Source organism: Aulonocara sp. 'chitande type north' Nkhata Bay, linkage group LG13, assembly GCF_057382095.1.
Source record: "Aulonocara sp. 'chitande type north' Nkhata Bay isolate Kocher_YH1m ecotype deep benthic linkage group LG13, A_spYH_male_GT1.1, whole genome shotgun sequence".
Classification (NCBI taxonomy): Eukaryota; Metazoa; Chordata; class Actinopteri; order Cichliformes; family Cichlidae; genus Aulonocara; species Aulonocara sp. 'chitande type north' Nkhata Bay.
The window spans coordinates 28,445,081-28,456,309 of NC_141356.1; positions in this window are offsets into that span (position 1 = coordinate 28,445,081).

An 11,229-nucleotide genomic window follows, 5' to 3' on the forward strand; every position below is an offset into this window, starting at 1 on the left:
ACTCGACTCGATCTGGTGCTGATTGCTCTGGCTTGGGTCATTAAAGTTCATCACTTTTGCAGTTGAATTTTTGCAGGCGAATTTTTGCAGGTGAATTTTTTTCAGGCGAATTTTTTTCAGGTGAATTTTTGCAGGTGAATTTTTTTCAGGTGAATTTTTGCAGGTGAATTTTTTTCAGGTGAATTTTTTTCAGGTGAATTTTTGCAGGTGAATTTTTTTCAGGTGAATTTTTGCAGGTGAATTTTTGCAGGTGAATATTTTTGCAGGTGAATTTTTGCAGGTGAATTTTTTGCAGGTGAATTTGGAGGATAAAAATTCAGTGTCATAAATTCAATGTCTAAAAATACTTGAATTCTGATGACACTATATTTCTTCCATACAATCGCGTTTTATGAACACAAAATGCACGTTTATTGAATATGAAAAAGATGTGTTGATTAAACTCAGTTGTGCAACCAATTTCCGCTATTGAATCAAGTAAATCCAACATGGCCTTTTTTTTCAGTGTGAATGAGACTATAGGCTGTGTCATATATCTGCCATTAATCAGCAACAGTGAGGATTTATTGCACCCACAGCCATTATATGAGGTGGTGACATTAATGAGAAAAGCAGGCCAGGTAATGTAAAATGGTCATAAGTAACTAAGAGTAACACAACAGGAATAAAGGTCCTGCTGAAATGAGTTTAGTCAAAGGTCACTAGAATATACTGTATATAATTGACATTTATAATGCTAAGAATCATTCAAGAACAAAAGAGCCTAGAGTCAAAGAAGAAAGGTGAGTTTAGCAGAAATTGTAGTAAATCTAAAGTTTACATCCACCCAGAAAAATTCAATACAGGTCTAAATTTTAATCTCTGCCATCTCTTCCCTAAGAGTACCCAGACGTTGAGACATGCTCATACATGCATAGAAAGTTGAATGTTGCGAAAGGGATTTGGCAGATATAATCAGAACCAACCAAACCTGCAAATCATGATAAGGGGGAAAAAAACTTTAAAAAACAACAGACGATGAGTTCTGCATTGATGTCATTTCTCAGTATTTACTGAAATCCTGATTATGGATTGTTTTTAGTATCTCTGCAAGGAGATAATAACAAAAATCAGAAACATTTAAGGTCATGTAATAAAAAAAAAAAGCTTAGATTCTGTATTTTCAATTAAAGAACAGGCTACTGTGGATTATTGTATTGCTCATTGGGGATTTTTGGCAAACTGAATTGGGATTCAGAGCCTCAGGTTGGCATTTCAACAAAAAAATTGGATAACATGCTGCTTAGTTGTGATTACAGTTTTTGCCCGTTGCTTGAACACATTTGGCAAAACGTCGCTCATTGTGCCAAAACTCTAAACACAAGTAAACACGACACAACACTGGGAAATATACCATACACATCTGTGCCAAAATGAAACTCCACTCCCAAAACCTAAACTCTGCTGTCAAAACCTAACATTCCTCTGTCAAAATGTAACTCTGTTGACAAAATGACACATACTTGCATCATATGCAAACACTTACAGATCAGGGGGAACACACTAGTCTTCTTTACATAAAACACTGCAGTCCTTGATTTCCATTGTGTATTCAGAAGGCACATTTACAGGAGACACATTTCCAAACAACCAAAAACGCAAATAGACCTACTCAATAGTGTACATCGCAGTACCATGAATTCAGATAAAGCAAAAAAAAAAAAAACCACAACACAATAATACTGCAATAGAAAAAACACTATACTGTAAACACAAAAAACCATGACAATTGTGCATAAGTGGGCTCATGGATCCCGCCGTCTGTTGGGGTCTGGCCACAGGACCTCATCAACATCGCAAGCAGTGTCCTCTCCCGCTGGGCACTGGGGAAAATATCCTCTTGCATGTCGAAACCATCCATGGATTGCTGTCACCTGAATGTCGCCGCAGGCCTGTTCCATTGCCTGCAGAAGAGGCATGCGGGCATGTGGTTGGCGGTCATATACACGTCATCTCCAAGCCTAAAAAAATCCTCAATAGGGTTTAAAAATGGTGAGTAAGGGGGCAAGTATACCACTTCAAATTGATTGTGGTTGGAGAACCAGGCCTGGACCAGAGCAGCCCGATGGAAACTGACATGATCCCATATCACCACAAACCTGGGCTGATCTGCTCTGTTCTGTACAACTATATCATGGAGAGCATCTAGAAATGTGAGTATGTGTTGGCTATTGTATGGACCTAGTATTGCATGATGGTGCAGAAGCCCTCGAAGGCATATGGCGGCACATAATGTGATGTTTACCCCGCGCTGCCCTGGGACGTGCACAATTGCCCTTTGGCCAATTACATTACGACCCCGTCGTCTTGTTTTGCTCAGGTCGAATCCAGCTTCATCAATGAAAATGTATTCATGAGGCTGTGCAGCTCCATCCATGGCCGAGATTCTCTGAAAAAAAGGGGAACATGTCACTGTACTACAGTGCTACACATACGGCACCCTCACCCCATCACACAGGTACCTGTGTAGCTCTCAGAATAGATCCATGTGGTACTGATATGGTACATATTCAGCTGCTACTGGACTTCACCAATACTCTATTGTAAATGTAAGGGACAGTTACACGTACCCGTACATATTCAGCTCGAAGTCCTTTGACCCTGTCACTGTTCCTCTCGAATGGGACTCTGTAGAGCTGCTTCATGGTGATGCTGAGTTTACCCAAGATGCGTCTGATGGTGGTGATGCTCACATGGTTTATGTTGCTGAACACTCGCCTGTCTGCAAGTATTTTCCGTCGTAGCTGGTGGAGACGGATGGCATTGTCTGCCCTCACTAGGTCCACAACGGCAAGTTCCTGCTGTTGTGTGAACAGGCGTTGCCGTCCTCCCCCAGAAGGTCTTCGGGTCATTCTGGAGGAATACAACCACATATTGTCATCGGTTTGCTTATTTTTCTTACAGTACTTTACTGTATGTACTGTGTCATCCACTGTACAACACTGTACTTCAATATAAGGAATCAGCCACTTTGGCTGCAAAAGGAGCATTAGCACCCCGTACACTTGATATGGTAATGTGATATACTGTAGAACAGTGCTATGAAACCATCTGAGTAGAGCAGAAGGTATGGAGGTGAAGACATACCTGTTTTCTAGTCAGAATGTTCGTATTACAGATGCCACTGTGAAGCGGCTTAGATGTGGGTGGACTCTCTGCCCAGCTTCCCTCATAGTCAGGCCATGGTTGATGACATGGTCCACCAAAGTTGCTCTTATTTCATCAGAAATATGGGTCCGTTCATGGCCTCTTCGGCCTTCTCCTCCTCTTCCTCCTCCTCCTCTACCTCTTCCTCTTGCTCTCCCTCCATCCATGCTTGCAAAGTTCTTGAAATGGCTACGCTGAGGGCTTTTTGTAGTTGGCTAATTGGTGTTCGGTTTTGCAAGTACGTGCCTTCAGGTGTGTATTTGAGTGGTTGCAATTATCCGATGTGTTTTGTATTTTGGATACATGTGTTTTCCGAATGGCACCCTGAGATTTCATTTTGTGAGCGAAGTGTCTTATGTATGAAATAGAGTGTAGCATGCAGGACCATGTGTGTTGCATAAAGGGGTAGGTGTGTTGCATAAAGGAGTAGGAGTGTTGCATAATTGGTACTGGGGTGCAAAGCAGCGCTTTTGTTTAAGGTATGGGTACATGTGTTTGAGGTATGGTAACAAAAGCTTCACGTTGTGTTACTTTAGTCTGAGCATGGGTTTATAGTGTTCAAGCAACGGGCAAAAACTGTATTATTTAATGCTGGACTTTATCTGATTAGCGGAGCACCAAAGGCAGAATATCTGATTAATATTTTATTTCTTTACAGTTAGGATACTTTAGAAGGCTCAATACTGAATGAGTATAGATCCTGGGTGTTACAAATTTTATGAGCGTGAGCTTCAGTCATATATTTGGTGAGCAACAACCAACATATAAACTCAAAAAACATAGCGAGAATAAAGAAGAGAACCTTAGAAATATTTTTGTTTAAACTGACTCGACTGATACTTTACACTCATTTTTCAATTACAGTGTGTGAGGATTAACATTAGGTACTCGTTACCCATACACAGAAATGAAAATGTTGCATTAAACAAGGCCTTTTACTAGAGATTGAGACCAATATCTCATTTGGAAAGTGTTTGCTGAAGCCATAAGAGAGTGAGCAATAGGGCCTAGATGTCTTTACAAACTGAGAAGCCTCCTGCTGGCAACATGAAGCTATGCATGTGTGCTTACAGTTTTTCTCAAATGCTAAAACACATGTCACAAACGTTACCACCAGGTCCCCCAATGTCCAAACACAACACCCTTCTCTAAAGCTACATAAACACAACCACACCTTCCCACTGCAAAACTCAAACTCCCACACCAAGAGAGCAGCTCGAAGCTGTCAAAACTGTAAACACTATACACAGCATTACACACTACAGCAAAACAATTGAAAACACAATGCTCAATTTGTGAGAAGGTTCTTTGTTTCATAACTGCCAATGCATATTTTAGAAACTATACAGTAACGGATCGTCGTAGATCTCTGCAGAGGATTAGGCATTTAGATTTGTGAGTTTCATATGAGTAGTATAAATCTATAGAAAATCCTGCATGTACGTACACTACTGTAACACAACTCAATGCAAAAACAGAATCTATTGCACACAACAGTAATCTTGAAAACATGAACAGGGTGTGAAGCTTTTTTATTTACGTTATTCACACCACACACACACCACAATCACTGTGCGGCATCATGTCGCTGAGCTGTTGCTCGCATCTCGTCCGTAATGATGGTGCGAGGTTGTCTTGCTCTCCCTCCTGGACCTTCTCCTCTCCCATGTTGGCCTTCTCCTCTTCCTCGTTGGTCGCTCCTCTTCCTCCTCTCATTTGAACTCCTCTTCCTCATTGGCCTGCTCCTCTTCTTCCAGGGCCAGCTCTTCTCCCTCCTCTGCATCAAATTCCTCTTCCCCTGACTCTGCCTTCATCCATTGTTCTTGTTTGGAATCTTCAGCATACTGTGCACTCTGAACTTGCTTTTACATGTGGGTACAGCATTAGCAACAAGTGTCTTCAATTTTGAGTCATTGTGTGTAGTGAATGACGCCAGGTGTGTTCCCTGTGTTCAAAGATTGGTGACTGTGGCAAGCATTTTGCATCACATGGGCTTTCATTTGAGAATATGAGCAGAGTTGTTTTGCAACATGTGTTTTAGCAAGGAAAAATGTGTTTAGATTTATGAGTACAGAGGGTTGTGTTTTGTGACTTGTGTCTTCATGTGACATGTGTTTATGGTACTGGAATATGGTGGCTACATTTAGTAAATGTGTTTAGGTTTGGGTTACAGGATTGGCTTTTGTGTTTTAACATTTGAGAAAAACTGTAAATGCATCAGGGCTAAAGAAACAACACATGATCACTGAGCAGTATTTTACATGTTTCACGCATGTTTGTATTGAAAGATGCGGGATTTCACAATTGCTCACATCAGCTTTTTACAGTTTTTCTCGATTGCTTAAACACTATAACCAGGCCTCTAAACTAAAATTTCAAAACCGTAACGCTACTGTTCAAAAAGCTCACCCATTTCCCTGAACTATAAACACTATTCCCTGCTTTGACACATGACTCAAATTTGGTGAACTGCTACTGCAAAACTCTACACACAAATCCCTACATTTTACAGTGCTTACACCATGTAGTCATTTAGAAAGCACTAGCATGCAATAATGTTAACTTACAGTTTTTTCTGATTGCGTAAGCACATTTTTTGTAACTATTGGCTAATTTTGCAAAACTCTTCACACAAATAAGAAAACCTGTCACCCAATAATCAAAACATTGTAGTTCTCTTGCAAAAGCAAACACAGCTAGATTAACTCTTCACACCTTCGTAAAAATGGTGTTTCCGTATCAAACAGTACACACAAGCCATCATCTACTAAGCACACAATGCGCCAACTGCACACTGATGGTATGAATACAAAACACATCTGGCTTTTGCTTTCTCTGCGCACAAGGTAGGCTATGTCAGTTTGAGCTCATACTTCTGTCATAGATCCATAAGCATAGAGGGATCCAAACTTCAAGTACTGGTGTTTATTCAAACACATCAAAACAAACACAAGTGTTTATTTCCAAGTACAGGATAATTTGCAATCGCCATAATGACTATATGGGTTACTTGGTCTGCAGTGAACATGCTTCCTCTGCCCCCAGCATCTGGTCATCTAGCAATTCTGTAAAGTAACAATTTCAGTATTTTTACATCAGTGGTATTGGTGTGTTTCTCACTGGCATATGGCAGTGCTACAAATCTTTGTGCGAAGTGACTGTGCTAACCGATTCTCATTTCAAGATGTCCTTATGGTACTTGCTACAGTGTAGCGGCTCGAGTTAGGCTGGACCCGTTGGCCAGCTACCCTCAGGGTCATTCCACGGTTGATTACATGGTCCACTATTGTAGCTCTGATGTCATCAGCAATTCTATTTCTTACTCTTCCTACCCTTCCTCTCCCCCCTTCTCGTCTTCCTCTTGCTCCTCCTTGTCCTTGTCGTCCTCTTCATCCTACTTCTTCACCTCCACGTCCTCTTCCTCGGCCTCCTCTACTTCTCACTCTTTCTGCTCCCTCCATTGTACTCCGCACACACAGCTTACCTGTATTATAGTGCTTAGGCTGATTGCAAAGTGAACTAATTATCTAAAAAAGTTTTCACATGTGAAAGTGTGCCAGACAGTTGGCAAATTAGTGTTAATGATAGCCATACATGTGTATACTTTTGCTAGGAGTGTGTTGGAAATTTGGTAATTGAGTGTTGTGCAGTGAATTGTGCCTACAGTTTTGCAAAGTGTGTGTTACAAAATTGCAAACTGAGTGCAAAGCAGTTTTTGTGCTTTTAGTTTTGCAAACTCAGTGAGTGGTTTTGCTATAAGTCTGAATAGTTTTAGAGATTGTGCTACAGGAATCACAGTTAGGGTTTAAGCATTCAGAAAAAACTGTAAGTCAGCATAGCTTGAGCTCAATTAGCACACAATTAACCAGGTGGAAACACTAGGAGTCAAAATTTAGCACACACCAATCAGAACCTGCGATAGATAGATAAAAGGGCCAAAGTCAGCTCATTCAGGTTTGAAACAATGGATCCAAAGAGATGCAAAGGAAGAGGACGTGGTGGAGACAGAGGACGTGGTGAAGGAGGTGGAGAACGACGGCGACAAGGAAGGGGAAGAGCAAGGGCAAGAAGACAGTCAGTCTCGGATGAAATTCGAGCCACTTTAGTTCACCATGTCCTTGTCCATGGGATGACTATGAGGGAGGCTGGGCAACGAGTACAACCAAATTTGAGTCGCTTCACTGTTGCCTCCATCATCAGAACCTTCAGGGAGGAAAACAGGTAGGTGTACTTGCAGTAAGACTGCTTTGTACAGTAACGTTTAAGTTACTGAACTTATGTGTCTTGAGTTTCAGTATGTTTCCATTATTTGCCTGTATAATGACTGTGTGACAGTTACAGTAATGAGTGCTTCTATTTTTGTAGGACACAGAGACGACCACCTGGTGGAGGCAGGTTAAGGCTTTTGTCGGAGGAGCAAGAGAGGGAACTTGTAAACATGGTAATTGCAAATAATGTAATCCGCCTGCAAGAGATTCAAAGGAGAGTGATTGAGGATGATCATCTTTTTCGAGGCATAAATGCCATCAGCCTCTCCACAATTGACCGCATCCTCCGAAAGAATCAATTCCGGATGAAACAGGCATACCGAGTCCCTTTCGAACGAAACTCTGACAGAGTGAAAAACCAACGTGTGGAATATGTTCAGGAATGAGTTTTGATACTGTATAAAGTATTGTGTACCATCACAGCATGGCAGTTTATGCTGCCATTTCAGCACTCTTGAACTGTGGTTCAGGGTACCGATTGACTCTACTGTGTTATGTGTTTTGCAGAGAATCTTTGAGATTGAAGGACGGCCTGTTCCCCATGAAATAATCTTTGTGGATGAGGCAGGTTTTAACCTGACCAAAAGAAGGAAAAGGGGGAGGAACATAATTGGCCATCGGGCTATTGTAAATGTCCCTGGTCAGCGTGGGGGGAATGTCACTATGTGCGCAGCCATCAGCCAACGAGGGGTACTCCACCGCCATGGCGTACTAGGACCCTATAACACTATGCTTCTCCTTGCTTTTCTTGATGGTTTAAGACAACATATGTTCCAGCTGGACTACAGGGAACCAGCACAGCCAGAGCAGCCTCACTACGTTGTTGTGTGGGATAACGTCAGCTTCCATCGCGCTGCTCTGGTTCGTGATTGGTTTACCAATAACCCAAGGTTTTCTAATATCTTTCTGCCTGCATACTCTCCCTTTCTAAACCCGATAGAGGAGTTATTTTCGGCATGGCGGTGGAAAGTGTATGACCGAGAACCTTATGTCCATGTTCACCTCCTTCAGGCCATGGAAGAGGCCTGCCTAGACATATCAGTAGATGCATGCCAGGGGTGGATCAGGCATGCAAGAGGATTTTACCCCCGCTGCCTGGCTGGGGCCAATATAGCCTGTGATGTGGATGAGATTCTCTGGCCTGACCCAGACCAAAGACAAGATGCTGAGGTGGGATAATGTTTCTGGTGTGTGTTGTACTGTATAGTACATGAATGACAATGTGCCACTGTACATACATTGGTTGCGTCTTTTGTGTTTATCATGTGACAAGGGTTTTGAAGGGGAGAACCATAAGCAACCTATTTGTTTTGGAACTATTGTTTTGAATTAATTGTACCAGTGTGCAAAACTCTGTTGTAGTGTGTGTGTTTTTGAGGGCTTGTGTTTGATGTCTGTGGGCAAAGTTTGGTTTTTCAGCAGGAGTGAATAGTTTTGGGTGTAGAGCTTCATTTTGACCTGGAAATAGGATGTTTGGGAAATTGAGTGAGATGTTATGGATTTGTGTTTACTGTTGTGAGGATATGAGGCGCAGTTTCAGGAAATGTGTTTTAGCAATCGAGAAAAACTGTAAGCAAAGAAAGACTAATTTTTCACCATCGTAATTTGATGTTGTGCCTGAATTCAGCTGGAGCCGTTCTTCTGGTTTGGGGGTTACAACTTCTAATGTTCCTGTTACTGCTATTGATTTTAACTTTGACATCTTTCATCCCTGGTACTGCTAATTTTTCTCGTGCGTCTTCTTTATGATGTGATAAATGCGGCAATCCCAGCTGATGGAAAATCAAAAGGAATTTCTGATTTGCTCTCAGCCAGGATTCCCACATCTTCAAGCTACCACTGTGTCTGGTTGGTTAGCCAGGAGCTGCATGTCTGTCTGGAAGTTGAGGTCCCACAGCACCTTAGCCTCTTTGTTTTCAATCACCTTAGCTGTTGTCTCCCAGCCTTCTAATCCATATGCGGCACAGATGTTTCTGTATACTATCCCAGCTGCTTAGTTGTGCATCTCTGTGTACACTGTCCCATCTTGCTTCTTCCATCCTGCTACTATGAGCTGGGCTGTATCCAGGGCACCTTTGCACTGCCATCAACCTGAGTCCTGATGGCTGTGGTAAATTTCTGCCTGTGTGGATTTGGTGCTTAGGATCTTGTGCTGTCATGATCAAAACATCTTTCCTGTCCTTTTGGTCAGCCTTTTCTAGCATTTGGGAGTATTTCTCAATATCAGCCACTCCCTCTGTCTGTCAATAGCACATTACAGTTTTTTCTGAATGCTTAAACCCTAACTGTGATTCCTGTAGCACAATCTCTAAAACTATTCAGACTTATAGCAAAACCACTCACTGAGTTTGCAAAACTAAAAGCACAAAAACTGCTTTGCACTCAGTTTGCAATTTTGTAACACACACTTTGCAAAACTGTAGGCACAATTCACTGCACAACACTCAATTACCAAATTTCCAACACACTCCTAGCAAAAGTATACACATGTATGGCTATCATTAACACTAATTTGCCAACTGTCTGGCACACTTTCACATGTGAAAACTTTTTTAGATAATTAGTTCACTTTGCAATCAGCCCAAGCACTATAATACAGGTAAGCTGTGTGTGCGGAGTACAATGGAGGGAGCAGAAAGAGTGAGAAGTAGAGGAGGCCGAAGAAGAGGACGTGGAGGTGAAGAAGTAGGATGAAGAGGACGACAAGGACAAGGAGGAGCAAGAGGAAGACGAGGAGGGGGGAGAGGAAGATGAGGAGGGGGGAGAGGAAGGGTAGGAAGAGTAAGAAATAGAATTGCTGATGACATCAGAGCTACAATAGTGGACCATGTAATCAACCGTGGAATGACCCTGAGGGTAGCTGGCCAACGGGTCCAGCCTAACTCGAGCCGCTACACTGTAGCAAGTACCATAAGGACATCTTGAAATGAGAATCGGTTAGTACAGTCACTTCGCACAAAGATTTGTAGCACTGCCGTATGAAACACACCAATACCATTGATGTAAAAATACTGAAATTGTTACTTTACAGAATTGCTAGATGACCAGATGCTGGGGCAGAGGAAGCATGTTCACTGCAGACCAAGTAACCCATATAGTCATTATGGCGATTGCAAATAATCCTATACTTGGGAATAAACACTTGTGTTTGTTTTGATGTGTTTGAATAAACACCAGTACTTGAAGTTTGGATCCCTCTATGCTTATGGATCTATGACAGAAGTATGAGCTCAAACTGACATAGCCTACCTTGTGCACAGAGAAAGCAAAAGCCAGATGTGTTTTGTATTCATACCATCAGTGTGCAGTTGGCGCATTGTGTGCTTAGTAGATGATGGCTTGTGTGTACTGTTTGATACGGAAACACCATTTTTACGAAGGTGTGAAGAGTTAATCCAGCTGTGTTTGCTTTTGCAAGAGAACTACAATGTTTTGATGATTGGGTGACAGGTTTTCTTATTTGTGTGAAGAGTTTTGCAAAATTAGCCAATGGTTACAAAAAATGTGCTTAAGCAATCAGAAAAAACTGTAAATGCAGGGTCTTGGTCTTGCACCATACTTCCTCCTTTTGTTTCTTATCACCATCTGTCTTCAGCTGCCTGAGGCACTCTTGTAGCACCTCCTCTCAAAGGGGCCATCTCCCTAATGTATAGAGATTGACAGACCACGTGACTTTCGCACATTGCATGCCGTGAACTCGTGGCAAAACAATCCAAGTACCGCATCAAATGCAAGCATTTGCAGCACCGCAAAACGTTCATTCTTCGGTTCCAAT